Below are 15,421 nucleotides of genomic sequence, written 5' to 3'. Positions count from 1 at the left end.
GCCTGGATGTAATCAAACTCATTCTTGACCAATCACAATGTAGCTCACAGTTCACATTTGGAAGAGGAAGGGTCCGCTGTGAAATGGTGCCAACGTGGGATCCTGGCTGAACGAGAGCCACAACCTCTCTCTAGGGTAAGTTACTTGTTCTGCCCTGATGCAAACTCCAGACATAATTATTGTGATTGGTAAACAGGCTGTTAGATGCATTAAATAATGTTTATCAGTCATCTGATATCTGACATGTTTACTTTTCATGATCAGATCAACGTTTGCCACCAGTGTTGTAACTACAAGACAGTTAGTTTATCTTTGCTGCTGTTTTTTTTTATTATAATGCTCTACATAACACCCAGGGGATACATTCATCTTTTCTGACCGACCTTCCAATCCAGTCCTGACTTATGTTAAGTTAACGTTAGTTTTGCAGTTGTTACGATTTGGACACCTGCACTCATGCCACATCCAATTTACCATCTAAGCTCAAAAAATGTAATAAAAGTAGAGTAGACTATCTAGCAAACATGGCATTACACAGAAGGCAGTTGGCTCGTGAAACACAGCAAACATGTGACAAACATTGATCTGATAAACATTTATTTAATGCATCTAACAGTCTGATAACAATCACAATAATTACATCTGGAGTTTGCAACAGGGCAGAACAAGTAACTTATGCTAGAGAGAGGTTGTGACTCTCATTCAGCCATGATCTACACTTCTCGGCCGGTAAAACAGTACATTCCATACGTGCAACAAGTATGAATATATTTCAGACATATTTAACCCGGGGACGTGGGTATTTAACTGTTGCACAATATGTGATGTAATAACAACAACCATGAAAATAATCTATTCTGGTTTGGCTAAACAAGCACCGTTTTTGCACAAGGAGCAATTATTTTTGGTATAAATAGCACAAAGTTGACCCAAACTACTTGTGGTTCGCCGCAGTTCTCTTAAATCCAGCGGTTTTAACGTGACGTCACTTCAACTCCCGAGGGATTATGGGGTTGTCAAGTGTCCATTTGATCCTCACTTCATTATCACGCTGGAAATAGTAGATCATCTTGGTATTTCGCATACTGTTTTTTAATACTGAGGATTCTGACATACTACATTGGCATACTGTTTTTTGGCATACTATATAGTAGGGAAGTATGGATATTCGGACAGTGTGATAGGGTGTGTCTCAATCAGCTCCCTTGTTTGGTAGTCTGGGCACTGACAAGACAGATGGCCATTTCTTGTCTCAATCGTAAAATCACACTGAAACGTTCGCTCCCTAAAAATGACCAGAATGCACAATTTTTTTAAATAAATACAAGAAAAAAATTAAGGGATCATTGTTGCGCACTATGTTCCCTTATCGTAAAATGTCATCATGTCTTCAGAAGTCTTTCAAGTTGTAAAAAGATGAGCACAAGTGTAAAACAATGAAGTCAAAGCCTTATTTTACATTTAAAAGAGATGTTGTGTGCAATGTCTTTTATCCATAATGACATTTAAAGGAAAGATTTAAAATTAGAATTGTTGAAAGAAGCTTAAAAATACATTATTTGTACTTTTTCTTGAATAATAACACTGTACGTTTGAATATCTACAATGAAATACATGACAGTGCCATATATCCACCTTTTTCCTGAATGTGGAGGTGTTCCACGATTCGACATGAAGCGATGGTCCGAGGTTAGTTATGTTGATATCATGAGCTACTTTGCGTTATGACGGCCAACAACTGCACAAGTTGAGCCTGAAATTAATTTTTAATCCAAATAAAATTGAAATATTTATTCTCCATTTTTTAGCTAAAGTTAGCTGGAACGGAGTGGCGCCAAGCAAGCAGTCATGTCAACGATGTCATGCACTTAGCGGTCTTTAGATTTGGGGCGGGACATTTACATTTTCAAGAGACATGACAACTAACCTATAAACAAACTTAATAGAAATTATTGTAAATAATTAATTCACGAAATTTACCATATACACTGCATGAATTTAATCAGATTTGTCATTGTTATTTTTGCTAAAATATAAGTATCTTGGGGACCCCTTAAGTCTATTTTTACTTCTTATGGGGGGTCCCTAATGCCTAATGGGGGGGTACTGGATTCCCCCAGCCCCCCTCAATTCGAGCACTGGTTTTAATGTGCAAATTCATAATCGCTTTGTGGGTGATTAAAGGGATAGTTCACCCAAAAATGAAAATTCTCTCATCCTTTACTCACCCTCATGCCATCCCAGATGAGTATCACTTTCTTACATCTGCTGAACACAAATTAATATTTTTAGAAGTATTTCTCTGCTCTTTTGGTCCATACAATGCATGTGAATAGGTGCCAAAATTCTGAAGCACCAAAAATCAAATAAGTCAGCATGAAAAGTAATCCATACGACTCCAGCGGTTAAATCAATGCCTTCAGAAAAGATTTGGGTGAGAAACAGAAAAGGCGTGGGTGAGAAACAGATCACTTTTACATTCTTCTTCTTGTGCTTTTTGTGATTCACATTCTTCATGCATATTGCCACCTACTGGGCAGGGAGAAGAATTTCTCCCTGGGAAAAAAAGGACTTAAATATTGATCTGTTTCTCACCCACATCTATCATATTTTAGTCAGATCAGTCAGCGGGCTGGTGATGGTATTAGGCACAAACCTACGATAATAGCCAGTCAGCTCCAGGAAGTGTCTCATCTCCTTTTTGTCTTAGTTCTTGGGCAGACTGCAATCGCAGCGGTCTTATCAATTTGGGGCCGCACCTGTCCATGACCCAAATGGAAGCCCAGATACCATACTCCCACCCACCCAATTGCTTTTTGGAGCATCACAATTGTGGCACCCATTCACTTGCATTGTATGTACCTACAGAGCTGATATATTCTTCTAAAAATCTTTGTTTGTGTTCTACAGAAGCCATACACATCTGGGATGGCATGAGTATGAGTAAATAATGAGAATTTTAATTTTTGGGTGAACTATCCCTTTAAGCGTCCCAATGCTCAGTGGATCAACACCCTTGCCAGTGGCTGAATTCATATTCACGATATACTGATTCACGACATAGGAAGCTGATTGAGACACACATATAGCAACCCTATTCAGAACTGTTTGAAGGTCTGTGCCAAGTTTGGTATATGTAGCTTAAATCTCCAGGAGTTACAATTGATAATCAAAATAAAAACCCTTTACCAAGTCTGTAAAATAACAGTATGTTGGCTTAGTGAATGCAAGTTTGCATATGGTATGGTGATACTTATGTTCAAGTAGAGTTAAGGCATGTTTGTATGTACAGTTTTGGCTGTATATATAAACCTGGACCATACAAGTTTTTCATTTGTCTAAAATTATCTCACTGATATAGAGAAAACTCTACACAGCTGACTTCTGAGCCTGGACCTCATTAGTAGAACTGGCTCATAAATTGGCCAGTCTGACTCTATGAGATGTCCTCACAGTGATATAGTGAAACAAACCTGTGTGTGTCTGTGTGTTCAGTGTAGAATGTCAGGGTTGTTTTTTTACTGTGATAATTGAATACAAAGATGGAGGATGTCTAATCCAATACTTTACAGGGAAAACCTAACTCAATTATGTTGATTCAAAATTTTTTTGCTTTGTATAATTTGTCTTTCTCAATTAATGACAGGCATTACCTGGTTTCAGCATATGATAGGCCAGCTTTAAAATATGCTGTGAGGTGCAGATTGATTATTACACTACTCCTACTTCTATCTGGAAATGTGCAGCCCAATCCTGGCCCCTGTTTGCAATGTGTTTCGACCCCTGCTGAATTTAAATCAATGCCTGGACTTAAATTTGTTCATCTAAATGTTCGCAGTTTACTACCCAAAATGGACATGGTTAGAATATGGATTGAATCTACAGATGCAGACATAGCGATAATTTCGGAAACATGGTTGAAGAAATCAATTACAAATGAAGATATAAAAGTACATGGGTATAATGTTTTTCGCAGTGACAGGCTGAAGAAAGGTGGTGGCGTAGCTATCTATGTTAAGTCAAGATTTGGTGCATCAGTTGTTTTGTCTGAGTCTCTCTGTAGGCAAATGGAGTTTTTGGCCTTAAATGTTGAAATATTTAAGTCCCTTTCAATAACTGTTGTGGGGTGTTATAGACCTCCATCGGCCTCCAGGGAGGCTTTATCATCTTTAAAGCTTCTTTTGTCCAGACTAAACTATAGGGAACTTTTATTGGCCGGGGACTTGAATTGGGACTGGCTAAATGTTGTTTCTGATGAATTTAAATCTTTCTGTGATTCTATCAGTCTTAGCCAGTTGGTAAATGTACCTACAAGGCCTAATCTCAAAAATCCTGACAAATCTACTTTAATTGACTTGATTTTAACAAATGTCCCTCATAAATTTTTATCTATGGGTGTCTTTTGTAATGATCTGAGTGATCATTGTGTTATTGCTACTTGAGAGGCAGTAAAATACCCAAATGTAAATCGCAAATTATTAGAAAGAGAAATTTGAAAAATTTTAATGAACAAGCCTATCATCATGATTTATCTTTGATTAACTGGGGACAGCTTGGCCTGTTGCCTGATGTTGAACTTGCCTGGACACTTTTTAAGGAGAATTTTGAGAATATTGTAAATAAACATGCTCCTTGGACAAAGCACAGAGTGAAGGGACAGGAAAACCCTTGGTTTTCTCCAGAGTTGTCAGACATTATCCATCAGCTGAAATGTGGCATGGGCTAAAGCTAGAAATGGTGATTCTGCCACTGACTGGTCCATTTTCAGACAACTAAGAAACAAATGTACCTCTCTTATTAAAAAGGCTAAATCAGAATATTATTTATCAGTCACAAGTGAAAATCTCAATAATCCACAGAAATTTTGGAAAGTCATCAAGTCTCTATCTGTGAATAAAAGTAATGAAGCCCTCCCAAAATTTGTCTTAAAAACTCTCTCCCAGTCTACGACAGAGTTGATGTTTTAAATTGCTTTAATGAGCATTTTGTATCAGTTGGTTCTCTGTCCGAGTCGACAGGAGTAGTCGCTGTCACTCCATGCACATACTCCCCAGTGTTTTCTGGAGAGCTTTTTAATTTTGTTTCTTTTACTGTGCAGCAGGTGCATGGAGCTCTTAAAGCGTTAGATCTCAGAAAACCTCCTGGACCAGATTTAATAGAGCCTTATTTTTTGAATAAGGCGGCTGATTTTGTTGCTGAGCTCCTTACAATTCTTTTTAATTTGTCAATTCAAAATAATGAAATACCATCAGTTTGGAAGTCAGCTTTTGTTACTCCCTTGTTTAAAGGAGGTGATCCAGCAGTTTTAACTAACTATCGGCCTATATCTAATTTATGTGTTTTGTCAAAAATTTTAGAATCCCTTGTTTCAGACCAAATAAAAGAGTTTTTATACTCAAATGAACTTCTCTCTAAACTGCAATCAGGCTTCAGGAAAAAGCACAGTACCATCACTGCTGTTACAAAAGTAATTAATGACATACTTGTCAGCCCTTGATAGAAAGCAATTCTGTGCATCACTTTTTCTTGATCTGTCGAAAGCTTTTGACACAGTGGACCATGCGGTTTTAAAGCATAGGCTTCTTTGTTTGGGATTGTCTGATTGTGCAGCTTCCTGGTTCATGAATTATCTGAGTGACAGGACTCAGTGTATTAAATGTGATGGTCTATGTTCTGCATTAGTGAAGGTCCACAAGGGGGTGCCACAAGGCTCAATATTGGGTCCTCTCCTGTTTATTATGTATATAAATGAATTGGGCCAAAATGTGTCGGATGCTAATATGCATTTCTATGCTGATGACACGATTATTTATTGTTTTGGATCGTCCCCAGCTAAAGCGGTTGAGTCTTTGCAGAAAGCTTTTGATGTGGTTCAACACACGCTTATGCAGCTTAAACTGGTTCTCAATGCTGATAAGACCAAGCTGATGCTGTTTAGTAATACTAAGAAGGTTTATAAAGTTCCTCCTTCTGTGTTCACTTTGACTGGAAGTGTCATAGAGGTGGTTCATTTTTATAAGTACCTTGGCATTTGGCTTGATGATGCTCTCACTTTTAAACCTCATATAGACAACCTTGTGAAGAAACTCAAACTTAAACTGTCTTTTTTCTTTCGAAATAAATTTTGTTTTTCTTTTAAAGCAAAAAAGCAGCTAGTCACTGCAACATTTTTATCTGTCTTAGATTATGGTGACCTGGTGTATAGGACCGCTTCAGCACAATGTCTGCATAAGATTGACACTGTTTATCATGCGTCTCTGAGATTTATTACGAATTGTAAAAATTTGACCCATCATTGTGAATTATATTCCAGAGTGGGATGGCCATCGTTGTCCAACAGGAGATCAGGGCATTGGCATATTTTTATCTATAAGGCCATGCTTGGTCTGTTGCCATCCTACATCAGTAGTTTAATCACATGGAGAAGTGTTGGTTCTTATTCATTGCGATCAAATGATCACTTGCTGCTTTTTGTTCCATTTGCCCAAACAGAACTGGGGAAAAGGGCTTTTGTCTACTCCGCTCCTTCTGCATGGAACTTTTTGCAAAAAGACTTGAAATTATCTGAACTCATTTCCTTAAATGCTTTTAAGTCCAGATTGAGAGAACCTGAATTGACCTGTTTAAATTGTAAATGTTTTTAATTATTTGTGTTGTATAACCTTTATAAATGTAATTGATTGTGTTTTTGCTGCCTCTTGGCCAGGACTCCCTTGAAAAAGAGGTTTTTAACCTCAATGGGACTTTCCTGGTTAAATAAAGGTTAAATAAAAAATAAAAAAAATTCAAATGTAGCAATACTCAGGAATGGTGTCGCTGTGGGAAGGAGATTACTAAAAATCCAAATCAAATTGTCCACTTGTCTTCAGCTGGTGATTTCAGGCTGTTTTTAAGTCCTCAACTGGTGTCTGTGAGGACGAGGAGGAAGAGGGTACTGAGAGATAATCTGGATAAACTAATTCAGTCATTCTGTAGCCCCTCTCCTGAGCGGCTTGGCTGCAACAAGTGCCAGATTCATGTGAGGACATGCAAGATGTTTCTTGTGAACAGCACTCTCACAGCGTGAATGGGAATGAGGTGGGAACATTCTGCTGATGAATAAACCCTGGGGACTTCATCTTCCAGTTTAGGACTCAAAAGATGTCTTTCTCTCCCTTTTTCTTCCTAACTTCCATTTTCTTTTTTTATTTATACAAAAAATCTGAAGTACTCAAAGAGATTACAATGGCGCCTTGGAGGCCAATTTGAATGTGAATTCAACATGTTGCTATGAGCACCCCAACAACCAGTTAGAGGTACAGAGACACACAGACCTGTGGCTGAATAAAGAGCTCCTTACAGTCTGAGCAAGTCTGGCTCTTTCAGATGAGGATGGCAGCCTGAATGCAGTCTTACACTGAGGCCACCCTCAATCTCTCTTTATCTCTCTCTTCTTTTCCCTCTGAACTATTCTTCTGTTCAAGTTGCTTTACACTCACTTGTTTCCCTCAATCTTATGAGTGTCCTGAGAATATCTTTGCTTCTTTCACCCTCCAACTCCAAGAAAAAATAAGAAAAATACATGAAGAGCAAAGCAGACAGAAGAAAATCAATAGGTTTGAACCAACAAAATAATTACTTTCATTTCTTGTCATAGAAAAAGACAGCCATCATAAATGCTCTGAAATGTGTTATTGTAAAAAATAAAAATAAAAAATTAAATTTTTGAGCAGCAGAATTTAAATTAGAAATGTTGAGACAGTCTTTGCTTTAGGAAAAAGAAAAATGTATTATGAAAATTAAACATGAGATTGGCATTCACAACTCCTTTTACTTCCGTAATGTAAAGTATTTCTAAATTAAATAATACTTGCTTGTAGGGCTGCACTTCATTTTATCCATTGGGAATCTAATAGATTGTGAAAAGTCAGGGCAGTTTCATGACAAATACGTCAGCATAGCGACATTTGCACCATTCTTAAATCTTACCACTTATAAACAATATAAAAAATGTATAGGCAGATAAATGTATTAACAATCATTCCCCGTCTGTCGCTCTCTCAACGTTGTGTCAGAAAAGTGACACTAGGGGTCTCTCTTGAGCACCGAATATGCCTCTGATCTATGAAAAAAGGCCAATGAGAAGTTGGCAGACAGTATTTGCATACCCCGCCCCCGGACATACAGGTATAAAGGCGAGGAAATACGTCAAGTCCATTCAGAAATTTTCTTCGGAGCCGATGGTTGTGCATGCTGTTTGCTACGAGTCACACCTGTTCCTGTATTCCTCTGATGCTCTGCATGCTGTTGGATTGACGGCGCATTACAGCGGCTTTCTCCTTCCTTGCACAGCACAGCAGTGCAGTTTGTCCATGGGCGCTTCGACAGTGCAGAAACTAAAACTCAAAGAGTTATTTAAAAGAATGATTTTCTCTAAAAGAGAAAATTCACTAAAAGAACAATACACTGCGGCGTTGAACGTCCTTTTCAGGACGCGTCTTAAATGTTTTGTGTAGTTCCTGGATGCAGTAGAGTGCTCTCCGCTTCAGACGGCCACAGGAGTTGTCTCTTGTGTCCGAGGGTGCGTTTGTGGATGGTTCATGCTCTCACTGCGAGGGCATGAACATGGCAACGTTGCAGTCGCGGCTCGCTTTCAACAGAAAGTAAGCCACTCCAGCCGCCCACCGCATTGCTCCTTCTTCCCACGGGATTGACTCCCGGCCGTGCTTGAGGTAACAGCGGCTCGCCTCACAGCCAGTCTGACTATCCTCTGGAGCTTGAAGTGGATGAGCTCGCCACTGCATCTGACGCTGATGACTCCCCTGGGCTGCCACCTTCGGGCCAGCATGCCCAGCCTGAGGCTGATGCGCAGATGACCGACATGCTTTTCCGGGCCGCCGCCAACGTAGGGCTGGATTGGAACTTTCCATCCTCCCCACAGCCATCGCTGTTGGATAACTGGTTCCTGGGGTCTGGGCGCCGTATTGATGCATATGAGGCCGCTTCAGCACTGGCTTCAGACTCGAGTCCCGAGACGAGCATGGCGCCGCGGCACGCACCGTGTGATGATCACCCCCGCTTGGCGCCAGACATTCAAACCCTGTACAGACCTCTGCTTTCTACGGGCAAGTGTACCCTTGCAGCAGGTGTCCTGACGCGTCATGGTCACGACCGACGCCTCCAGACTGGGTTGGGGCGCCATGTGCAACGGGCACGCAGCTGCGGGCCTTTGGAGAGGGGTCCCACTGCGCTGGCATATCAATTGCCTAGAGTTGCTGACTGTTTTCTTTGCCCTGCGGAAGTTCCTCCTGTTAGTTCGGGACAAACATGTCCTAGTCAGGTCAGACAGAACCACTGTGGTAGCGTACATAAATCGGCAAGGCGGCGTACGCTCCTGCCACATGTCACGACTCGCCCGTTGTCTCCTCCTTTGGAGCCAGCAGCGACTCAGGTCTCTGCGTGTCACTCACATCCCCGGCAAACTCAATGGGATTGAGCTTACCCAGCGGAGAGTGGAGGCTTCACCGCCAGTCGGTCCAGCTGATTTGGGAACGATTCGGCAAGGCCCAGGTAGATCTGTTTGCCTCCCGAGAGACCTCCCACTGCCCGCTCTGGTATGCCCGAACAGAGGCTCCCCTCGGGGGAAAGGGGCACTGGCACACAGCTGGCCTGCGGGGCTGCGCAAGTACGCATTTCCCCAGTGAGCCTTCTTGCCCAGGTGCTGTGCAAGGTCAGGGAGGACGAGGAACAAGTCACACTAGTGGCTCCCTATTGGCCCCCTATCGGCCCACCCGGGTCTGGTTCTCAGACCTCATACTCCTTGTGACAGCCCCTCCCTGGCAAATTCCCCTCCCTGAGAAAGAAGGTCCTTCCTCAGGGGCAGGGCACGCTCTTGCATCCGCACCCAGACCTTTGGAACCTCCACGTCTGGCCCCTGGACGGGACGCGGAAGATCTAGCTGGTCAACCACCGACCGTCGTAGACACAATCAACCAAGCCAGAGCCTCTTCTACTAGGCATCTCTACGCCCTGAAGTGGCGCTTGTTCGCAAATTGGTGTTCTTCCCGGGCCGAAGACCCGCAGAGGTGCGCAGTTGGGTCAGTGCTCTTATTCCTGCAAGAGAGGCTGGAGGGGAGGCTGTTCCCTTCCACCCTAAAGGTGTATGTCACTGCTATCGCGGCCCACCACGACGCAGTAGACGGCAAGTCCTTGGGTAAGCATGACTTAATAATCAGGTTCCTAAGAGGCGCCCGGAGGTTAAATCCCTCGGAGGTTAGATCCCACTCCTCGGATCCCTGGATGATTCCTCCCTAGCCTTGTGGGTCCGCAGTTCAGTGGAGGAACTAGCCGACCCAATCCACTGCGGGTACTCAATCTACCCTGTTTTGGAATAGGTGCTCCACAGGGTAGGACTCCTACATGGACTCCCCCTGTGTGTATTTTCCGTGGTCCGGTCCCCTTGCGTGTGTACCCGCGTGGTGTCCTCTGTTCGCCATGCTATAGCAACTCCCCCCTCCTAGTGAGGCCGGATCTACCATTGCACCACTTCCACATGCCGCCTAAAAAAACCCATGTGATGTATTCACCACCTTACCTCCCCTGTGATGTATTCACCCCCTTCCCTAGATGCATGTAAGGGCCCCGGCCGTTATTGCTCTATGAGAGAAACATAGAGAGAAAAGGTTCCCAGGTTGACAAGCGTCACCTTGTTCCCCTGTTCAGGGTAACCAGAAGGACTCCGACGACTACTTTGGGGCATTGGGGAAGGGTACGTGCGGTCTGACACAGCTGGTCCCGATGCACATCAAAAAGACCTGTACACGTACACTGCTCAGCGCATGGCGTGATTTAAATTGGACCCCTAGTGTCACTTCTCCGACACAACGTCGAGAGAGCGACAGACGGGGAACTTCTAGGTTACGGATGTAACCTCTGTTCCCTGAAGGAGGGAACACCTAACCCCAACGAACACCTAAACCTAACCAATAACATAAAACATTATAACCAACCAACAGTATAAAACATTATAAGCGAACATGAGTAAAAATCACAATCATTTATTCAAAAATATGTCAAAATCTGAATGTCAAAGACCCATTTACAACTGGTATTAAGATGCATCTTGGATGATCAGATCACAAGTGGTTAGGTGAGATACATCACTGTTTACACCTGGTCCCTTAAATGCGTCTCCTCCTGTGAGCACTTGTGATTAGATTTGGAGGGGAGGGACTCTGTTTCATGACGACATACATCAGTCACTATTGTCAGTGTACTGCATGATTTGAAAGTGCAACAAATTCAGAAAAGATAAAGAAAGAGTAAAAGCTCATTATTAAATTAGCTGTTATTTTAATGGATTTACCGGTATTACCTGCAGATGTGTGTACTTGTCATCTGTGTCACTTCATGTTGATCTTAGGCACACTGAAAAAGATTAGAAGTTCTCGTGTTTGTGTATGTATCCACTTTTTCAAATTTTATGATTGGACAGTTTTTTTTCCTATTAAAGCTCCTTGTACCCAGGAAAGTTTAAACTCTTTTTAGTGCAGTGGTTGATTGACAGTTGAGGGGTGGTGCTTCACTGCTGTCACATCAGGATGGATTAGAGTTTACACCTTAAATGCAATTTGCATGTGTTTTTGACTACCTTCGTATGTAATTTTGTGATCTGATCACAAAACGTTTTAGACCCCGTTTAGAATGGTATTTAGCACTGACCACACTGAAACGCATCTTAATACCAAATGTAAACAGGGTCTCAATGAGCGTGGGTTGGGATCTCACTGTTAAGGTGAATGTTAATTCTGATTGTTGCTGAAAGACTTAAAGTTGGATCTGTTCCTCACACAAAGCAATCCCGCAGCATTGAAGATTCATAGAGCAGCGTACAAAGAGCGTGGATTCTTTTTATGAATATTTTGTGGGCTTTTTTTTTTAGCTGAAAACTCCCTTTATGTCCCATGGCTTTTGATAAAAGCATCTTCCAAATGAATAAATGTAAATAAGCAATAAATAAATATAGCTTAATGATGACATCATTTTCAAATCATTTTATATAAAAATTTTGCCTTGAGTGAAGCGATAGATTTCTCAGAAATTAGTTGAATACAGCATCCGAGTCATATTTAATATACGATCTAAGATATCACTTACTGTTGCAGGCCCCCAGCAATGTTTTATATCGAAAGTGTGTTAGAAATGTACGTGTTCTGTACCACAATGGAGCAAGACCTCAGCGGCCTAAGTGTTGTCAGCTGAAAATATTCATGACAACAATGTCAGACAGTGTATTACATCTGCAACATCCCCTGAACTTTTTTAATTCAACACAGACATATACAATTTCTGAAGTTTAGAAGATGTAATAAATTACCACAATGTTTTTATTTTAGGTCTTGTGTTTTAACACATATTTAATTCTCTTAAATGTACATATATGTAAGAGGGCTAACAAGGGCTTATTCTTTGTTGCTGTGACACTCTCAGGTCAGTATAAGGGATAATGAATATGCGGGGACCAGCTTACACAGTTCAGGGTGATTTTATTTCTTGTCACTTTTCAGCCAGCACACAAATCTCATTAGTTTTCTTATGAACTCAACAAAGTAAGCATCGGGATTCTCTCCTTCGGCGGTCTGGATTGATCTTTTATCCACCTCCAGCTCTCACTGCAACACAAAACAGCTGTTAGAGATAATTTCCCACAGGTGTCAATCCTTACCAGTCTTCCTCTCCCGACCTCACTCGCTAAAGACGTCACTCGGCCACGCCCACATCATCACATCACACTACAAAATCAGAAATGGAGTGTGAATCAATTATGTGTCACTGAGGGTGTGAGTGTATGTGTCATGGGTGTGACTGCTTAGTTATCAAGGCTCATGAGTAGAGCGGTTCCTCTCTTTATCCAGTGATCATAAGTTATGGCTTCAGATCAACTGCCACCACGAATGATGTGCGGTCAGTACCGCCAGACCACACAGTAAGTAGTAACAGGGACATTAATACGTATCTACACAGACACACAAGAAAAACATCATAGAGCAATCATTGGATGGAATGATTGACATACTGTAAACTTCACAACAGAATTTAAAGAAGAAGATTATATTTGAAATTGGATAAGAATGAAGAGTATGCTGAGGTCATGCATAACAGAGAAAATGTGGGCTCACACTTGGCAACCCTCTTGTGGCTCTCCACAGGTTTGAAGTGGATGGTGGGTATGGAGCAGACCAGCTGCATGGGCTCTGTTTCCACTAGACAGGAAGCTTTTTTGTCCCCAGCCTGCCCCCTTGAGACACAGCCCCTGGATGAGCACTCCATCCTGTAGGAGAGATGAGAAAATGAGAACTGGAGCACAATGAGAGACAACTGGAGACTACACAGGTGAGATCTCTACCACCCCTGGAGTCATGAATTTGAATCCAGGGCATGCTGACTGACTCCTGCCAGGTCTAAGGAACCAAATTGGCCTGGTTGCTTGGGAGGGTAGAGTCACATGGGGTAACCTCCTCTTGTTCTTGTATAAAAGGACTTAAATATTCATCTGTTTCTCATCCACACCTATTATATCTCTTCTCAAGACATGGATTTAACCACTGGAGTCTTATGGATTACTTTTATGCAGCCTTTATGTCCTTTTTGGATCTTAAAATCTCTGGTCACCATTCACTTGAATTTTATGGACCTACAGAGCTGAGATATTCTTCTAAAAATATTTGTTTGTGTTCTGCAGAAGAAAGTTAGTCATACATGTCTGGTATGGTATGAGAGATAAGGGCAATTTTTGGGTTCAGAGGTGAACAAAACCAAATATTTTTGTGTGAAAATATGATTTAAAATGTGAATTAATACATTTTTAACATGCTGGAAAAATCACTTTATGCATATTTAAGCAGCCACTGAACTTAAACACTCGCTATCCTTTTCTGCCAATCATGGCGCCTTTTTGTGGTCCGTTCTGCATAACGCAGCGGCTCATTTTAGCTTATCGTGGCACATTCGGGCCGTTTCGCGGCTGACCCACCGGCCCGCTCGGTTCTCCCGATGGCCAGTCCGCCCAAAAGTGCGTAGGCCCACCGGGAAAATGTCCGTTATGCCAGAATACCAGTCCAGCCCTACTTGATAGCCTCCCTAAGATTAACTAAAGACAATGAGACAGGACATACCACACCAGGCGGTGGCGGCACAGACAGACAGAGACAAGAGAGAGAGAGAGAGAGAGAGAGATGCAAATGTCAGGTGCATCAGCTCCTAATGGACAGGGGATGGCAGCAGTTACTCACCTTGGAAGGAAAAGCAGATTTTTGTCATCCACAGTGCTGACAGTGAACTCCCAGGAATGAGTTTCTACAGATACCAGCACAGCAAACACATCACTGCTATCAGGATTCAGGAACAATTGTTAGTCAACAGTGATTTGGCAGCTTTTAAAACACTTTCTACACGCAAACATTTACAGCATTTTGAGTGGATCCTCTATTCTTATTGGGCCACCTGTCGGTATGTGTGCTGCTTTCTGTCAGTCCTTTCTTTTACTGCAGAATTGACTATTCAATGTGTAGGTGTTTTTTTGATCATCTCATTAAGCTCATTTTGCTGCTTGGCTCTTTAAGCCACTGAGCAGTTCAGGGTGTTATTTTGGGAGGGTGTGAGAACTGCCGTTTGCAGATCCCAAAAGGAATAGGGAATAAACATCATCACTGGGGCATTAGAGATGTAATGGAGCAAGATCGGGCTGCATTCCCTGCAGACTGTGTGTGTGTGTGTGTGTGTGTGTGTGTGTGTGTGTGTGTGTGTGTGTGTGAGAGAGAGAGTGTGTTTGAGTGAGACCCTGCAGAGTGTGTCTCAGAAAGGTCTTATAGTGCTTGTTACAATATGTTACAGTGTGTTACTGTAATGACAATGACATTTTATCTGCTTTCTTACCTCCAACAGAGACAGAAATAAAAAAATGTAACTGAAGCCCATGTGACAGCTGTAAAACTAAACACTGATTTATAAAGAAAATACAACTGCTTGTCACATGAAAAGGGATAGGAATTACAATTCCACATAACATTCCCAGTTCCTCACCATAAACAATTTTGTATGTATGTACTCTGTAGGAAGCATCCCTTTCCTCCTTAGTAACTGGTCCAAATAGTAGAAGCATCAAAAATCACATAAGTCAACTTAAAAGTAATCCATACGACTCCAGTGGTTAAATCAATGAAAAGATATGATAGGTGTGGGTGAGAAAAAGATCACTTTCTCATTCTTGTGTTTTTGGTCATTGGATTTCTTCATACATATTGTCACCTACTGGGCAGGGAGAAGAATTTCAAGCAAAAAAGGACTTAAATATTGATGTATTTCTCACCCACATCTGTCATATCACTTCTGAAAATATGGATTAAAAAACTGGAGTCATATGGATTTTTTTATGCTATTTTAT

The sequence above is a fragment of the Xyrauchen texanus genome, chromosome 1, assembly GCF_025860055.1.
Source record: "Xyrauchen texanus isolate HMW12.3.18 chromosome 1, RBS_HiC_50CHRs, whole genome shotgun sequence".
NCBI lineage: Eukaryota > Metazoa > Chordata > Actinopteri > Cypriniformes > Catostomidae > Xyrauchen > Xyrauchen texanus.
Note: the sequence above shows the minus strand (reverse complement) of the source record.